The sequence below is a fragment of the Thamnophis sirtalis genome, unplaced genomic scaffold (assembly GCF_051295495.1).
Source record: "Thamnophis sirtalis isolate CommonGarterSnake01/CBP01778 unplaced genomic scaffold, rThaSir2_p1.2 scaffold_3, whole genome shotgun sequence".
In the NCBI taxonomy this organism is placed as follows: Eukaryota; Metazoa; Chordata; class Lepidosauria; order Squamata; family Natricidae; genus Thamnophis; species Thamnophis sirtalis.
In genome coordinates, this window is record NW_028261383.1 from 139,899,313 (window position 1) to 139,905,370 (window position 6,058).

The 6,058-nt window shown below is 40.9% G+C and overlaps 1 protein-coding gene across 4 annotated transcripts in view; it reads right to left on the minus strand.

Annotated features, from left to right (window-relative positions):
• Nucleotides 1-2,235, minus strand: part of CEP112 (centrosomal protein 112) — a 273,284-nt gene extending 271,049 nt beyond the window's left edge. For 3 of the 4 annotated variants that reach the window (XM_087710220.1, XM_087710221.1, XM_087710219.1), the window contains exon 1: nt 2,012-2,233. The gene's annotated coding sequence lies outside the window, so the exon portion shown is untranslated. Of the gene's footprint in view, nt 1-2,011 lie in introns of all 4 variants that reach the window. The other variant, XR_015696022.1, reaches the window with a different exon arrangement.
• Between the last annotated feature and the right edge of the window lie 3,823 nt (nt 2,236-6,058).

The following is a 6,058-nucleotide window of genomic DNA, read 5'->3' on the forward strand; positions in this document are numbered from 1 at the left end:
GAGCAGCTGAAGCATTGTAGAGCGTCGCGGGTGGTAAGTACGCATGCGCGCGCTGCATGCATGCATGCATGTGGTGGATGCCCGGCCCCATTGAACTGTACCAGTTGCAACAGGATCCGGAACCCACCACTGGAGCACACACTGAGGTAATTCCGATAAGGAATATTGCTTTATCTACCTGTTGTCATTTCAGGGAGTCCTCGATTTACCACAATTGAGCCCAAACTTTCCACCACTGAGCAAGAGAGTTGTTAACTGAATTTTGCCCCAGTTTACAATCTTTCTTGCAACAAGAATCACTGCAGTTGTTAAATTAGTAACAAGTTTATTAAGTGAATCAGACTTCCCCTCTGATTTTGCTTGTCAGACGATCACAAAAGGTGATCATATGATCCCGTAACATGCAACCATCATAAATATATGCCAATTGCCAAGTGACTGAATTTTGATCACATGATCACAGGGAATGTGGAAAATGGACATGAGTCCTTTTTTTTCACTTTCTTTGAACGGTTACTAAATGAATGGTTGCAAATTGAGAACTACCTGTATTAAAAGCAGGCCATTAATTCACACTGTTTACACTTAAGATATTTTTGTGATGGTCTTCAAGTTCCCCACAGAATAGAACTTGAAGAAAATTACAAAAGTATCTAGGTGTAACAAAACTTTTCTTTTTTTGGACCATTCCAGGGAATTCGCTTCAGCAATCCAATCAAAATATTACAAGTCTGTGTTTCCTGCAACAGCTATACTATCACAAACTTCAGTGCTATTTTAATTATCAAATCATCATAAAAACCAAGGCAATAATTACCAGTCATTCCCAACCTATAGTGAATCGAGTATAGAAAATGCGGTCTCAACCCCACAAATTACTAACGCAATCACACAATTAATCCTAACTCATAAGAATTATTATAGAATCTATAAAATTATATATAGAATAATGAATTGTTTCTCAGTATAACTAGGTATAAAATTAAATTGAAACAAGCTTGCAGAACAAACGACCATACATTGCCAAACTGTATAAGAGTTGTTTAGTATTTTCCAATCAGAGGGCAGAAGCCATTGTTTCCAGAAAAAAACCAAATAAGTGATCCTCTTCTTTCTATGAAAATGTAATTACTTCAATGCTACTCAAAAGTTTGAACCTCTAACTCAGTGGTTCCTAACCTTTTTTGGTCATGCCCCATCTAAGCATCTCTAAAATCCTGATGCCCCTCCCCCCATATATAATTCTTACTTTACTCAAAAAGTGAACTCTACTCACAATGAGGAAGCCTAAAAGGCCATTAACAAGGTTCAAATTGCCCCCATTAAAAATCAAATCCCCCCCCCCCCCCGGTAGGGCCTGGGCCCTACCTTGGAAGCCACTGCTCTAACTACAACAGTCTCACCCATGACTGAGTAAATTAGGGTATGTGCATATATGTGTGTGTTTATGTTCACAACCCACTGAACCATATTCAATAACGGTTCATAAAATGTGTTGGTCTAATTTGTGGTTCATTAAGTCAAACCACCCAGAGCCACTAAGTTCGGTGGGATTTATATATCGCATGGGATAGCAACACCAAACCTCTGTCGCATGCACAATCTTCTCCCAAGCAGAAGACATCGAAGCAGTCAGCCGAACAAATAAGTTTAAAAATAGTTTATCCTTGGGCTGTCAGACTCTTAAAAACAACCACAATCACTCCGCACATGCAGAAACGTGTGACTAGTTTTTCTTTTTCTTTCTTTTTTCTAATTACTTGCAGAGAGATTAATCTTTATACTATTTACGTTGTTTGTATTTTTTGTCATGGATTGCACCAGTGAGGCTAAAACCCGTTTCGTTGTATACATGATGTACAATGACAATAAAGGTTACACTATACAAGCACACTCCCCCCCCCACACACACACATCTCAAGAGGATTTCAAGAAATGTGCCCAACGGGAAACTTTTGCAGTCTTTTGGCTCTTCAACCCCAACCTTCCTGATCATATAGCCCCGGTTTACCTCACGCAGTCCACCACGACGTCGGAGGCTTTGGGGGCACCGCTTCCCACTGAGGGGAGGGATTATTAGCACAACCCCTTCTTCCCCAAGGGTGGGAAATGAATGCAAAAGAGGTCTAAAGGCGTGAGACGGAAGTGGGGGACCGAACTGTCTCGGAGACGCTCAAACTCTCGTCACCGACGCGGCTACGCCTCCTCCACCACCATCTCCTCCTCCTACTGCGAAGGGGATACATGAGACTGGGCAAACCCAAGGCGGTGCTTCAGGCCCGCGGAGGAAACCCGGGACCGACGCAACCGCTGCTAGGAACCCATCCACACAACCCAACGGCTCCCGCCCAACTCTCTCTCTCTCTCTCACTCACTCAGCGAGGGAATGGCGAGCACACCCAAGTGATTTCCGCTTCCGGTGAGAAGCTTGGCGGGCGGTTGCCGCGCAACGCGGAGTTTGTGAGAGTTCTTGGAACGTTAGAATTCGGTCCGGGAGAGGCGGAATTGGAGGGCTGGTGGGGTTGTTTTTAGTGGGGTGGGGGAAACGAAGGAAGGAAAGCTGCTGACTTCTGGAATTAAAAAAACAAAAGCTCGGGTTTGGGCAGGAAGAGTAACCTCACCCCCCCCCCTTAGTGAAGGTGAGTCCCTGGGGCTTTGCAGGTAAGTACAGGTAGTCCTTGACTTACATCCACCACAAGTAAACTTACCCCCCTTAGTGAAGGTGAGTCCCTGGGGCTTTGCAGGTAAGTATCGGTAGTCCTCGACTTACGTCCACCACAGAGCCCCACATTTCTGTTGCTAAGGGAGAAATTTGTTAAGTGAGTTTTGTGCCCCATTTTACCGACCTTTCTTACCACGTTTGGTAAGGAAATCACTGTGGTGGTTAAACAGTTGTTTAAAGTAGCAACACCATTGTTAAGTGAATCTGGCTACCCCAGTGACTTTGCTTGTTGGAAGGTCACAAAAGGGGCTCACAGGATCCCAGGACGCTAAATATGACCCAGTTGCCAAGCATTCGAATCTTGATCATGTGATTGTGGGGATGCTGCAACGGTCATAAATGTGAAACGGGGTTATGAGTCATTTTTTTTCAGTGCCTTTGTAACTTCGAAGATTCACTAAATGAATTGTTGTAAATCGAGGACTACCTGTATAACCTTTTAATAAGGGGGTGGGTTCCGGTTTTAGTGTCCTCCAGGAGTGTTGGGAATGATGAAAGGACTGGTGCCTTCGATCGTGTCTTTACACTAGTATGGATGCACCCTTTTTGGATAGGGAGAGGGAAACTAGTTTTCCATCTTGGCTTCCTGCATTAAAGGCAAAGAAACGGCTTTAAAAGAGAGGGAGAAAAGGAGCTGCTGCCTGGATTGGCTGCAATCTACACCTCTTACTTTAACAGAGTTTTGTTTCATCTTCTGTGCCTCTTTACGCTTCTTTGATTTGTTGTTTTACTGGGTTGTTGTTTCATTGGGTTGTTGTTTTGTGTATATGGGGGGATGGAGATATTGAAGAATATAAAAGATGACTAAAATGGTTTTGAGAATGAAAAGGTAAAATACTTGGGAATCGCTGACAAATACAAATTGTGTGTTAATTCAAAATAATTATGTTAAAAGTTAAGATATGTTAAGGTGGGAGAAAATGCAGCTGTTGTAATGTGTAATACTGTGATACTGTGATCACAAAAGTGAGTACACCCCCTCACATTTTGTAAACATATCTTTTCATCTGATAACACTGAAGAAATGACACTTGGCTACAATGTAAAGTAGTGCATATACAGCTTGTATAATAGTATAAATATGCTGGGAAGGGCAAAAACCGGCCCTACGAGCAAACTGGAAGTGACTTCCGGTTTGTCCATAGGTCCATTTTTCACCCTTTGGAGCCTTCAGGGAAGCCTCCTGAAGGCTCCAGAGGTCGAAAATCGGCCCTACGAACAAACCAGAAGTCACCATTCCTGAACTTCCAGATTCCCTGTAGGTCCATTTTTCGCCCTCCGGAGGATTCAAGGAAGCTCCTGAGGCCTCCGAAGGATGTCCTGGGGTTGCTGCTTTCACCCTCCCTAGGCTTTTAGAAAGCCTCTGGAGCTTGGGGAAGGTGAAAAAACCACAGCAAAAGCAGGGGGGCGCTGATGTATGTAGCACACTGGCGTACGACACCCCCCTGTGCTCCCCCCGCTTTTGGCATGCCAGCAAAAAAAGGTTTGCCATCAGTGTCCTAACTGCTCGCGGTTTGTTTGTTTTTTAGACAAACAGAAAACCATATTTCAATTTCGTAAAGTGTGTTGATTGGTTACAAAACTTTTGTGCATCCTCACCATAGTCTTCACTTACAATTTATATAGAATCTCATATTAACAATCTGATATATATGTATACAATTATTATCATTGTTAAACATTTATTTGACTATAACTATTATTACTTCATTTTATGTGAGATATTCTAAAGTTTGAATAAATTTATATTATGACATTTCATTACATCATCCTAAGTCCATCCACTAGTAATACTTCTTTATAAAATTCTCTAACATATTTCACTTCCATATTTTTTTTGTCTAACCATTAATAAGATATGTCCCATATTTTTAAAATTGTTTATCTTTGGTTACAAAACTTTTGTGCATCCTCTCCATAGTCCTCACTTACAAATAATATAAAATCTCATATTATCAATCTAATATATATGTATACATTATTATCATTGTTAGTCATTTATTTGACTATAATTATTATTACTTCATTTCATACAAAAATATTCTAAATTTAAATAAATTCAAATTAATTTTTATTATAGCATTTCATTACATCATCCTATATCCATCCAATAGTAGTACAGTCTTTTGTCTCTTGCCATTTGTGGTATTTGTATTCTAATTGCTTTTTTAGTAAGTCTTATATGAACATCTCTTGGCAACTTGTATTTCACCGCATATCTTGTAAAGGCTCGAAACCCCTCATCTGTTCCTTCCATCATCTTCCCTTTGGTTATCACCAATGCTACTGCCAGCATTTCTATCATAGCTTTTGCCAAATTTTCTCCCTTTTCTTCTTCTATACTCTGGAATTCTAGTCTGTCGATCTCCCATTCCAATATTCCACTCTTGTCTTTTCCAGCCACACTCAATCTCTGTCAATATCTCCAATTTTCTTATCTCTTTATTCTCTTTTTAATGTTCTCTGTTCTTTCTTGTATTTTTTGAATTTCTTGCATAATCATCTGCAATGTCACTTCCTTTTCTTTTTCCTGCTGCAACATCATCTGTATTGATCTTTTCCTTCAAATAGTAAACACTGCCATTATATAGAATCCAAGGCTCTTTTCCAAAACAAAGTTAACAGTTCTCTTTCCAAGTTCACTGCAATCTTTCAACTCTAAGCTTTTCACTCCAGTCCAACTATTGATAGTACCCAGAGGAGCACCTGTATAAACAATCCATGCTCATCCCACCATCATTTTCAATAAACAAGTTCAGAGTCCTTGAAATGTCTTACTTTGCACAAGATTATCTAATGAATAACACACTAAGTTTGACACAGGCTTAATCTCACCGCTTAACCTCTTCTGTCTTCAATTTTAACTTTACTTTTAATCTTTTGGGGTGTTCTCTCATCTAATAATAAAAATTATCTCACCAATTTGACACACTTTCTCTCCAGCTTGCTTTCCATTTCTGGAGCTGTCCCAACCTTCAGCAGCTTTAATGCATGTTTATCGCCAGAAAAAAGGGCTTCTCCTGGATCTACCAGGGACTTTGGGATGTCCCTAGGATCAGCAGGATGTGCCCTTCTCTACCCCCCTCTCTATGGGATGGTTTAGGTCCAAAAGGACCATCCAGCAACAGAAATATCGACGGCGATCTTGGAGCTTCAAGATCGCACGTCATAACATTGCGATGTGAGTCCCGCCTCCCCGCTGTCCTAACTGCTTGTTAAGATCAATACAAGAAAGTACCTTTTCTTGAAAGTCCCAGTTTTTCCTGAAATTATGAATTGAGGAATTGACCTTGGTAGGTACCCAAGACCCTGGAACGTTTCATCAGACATACAGAG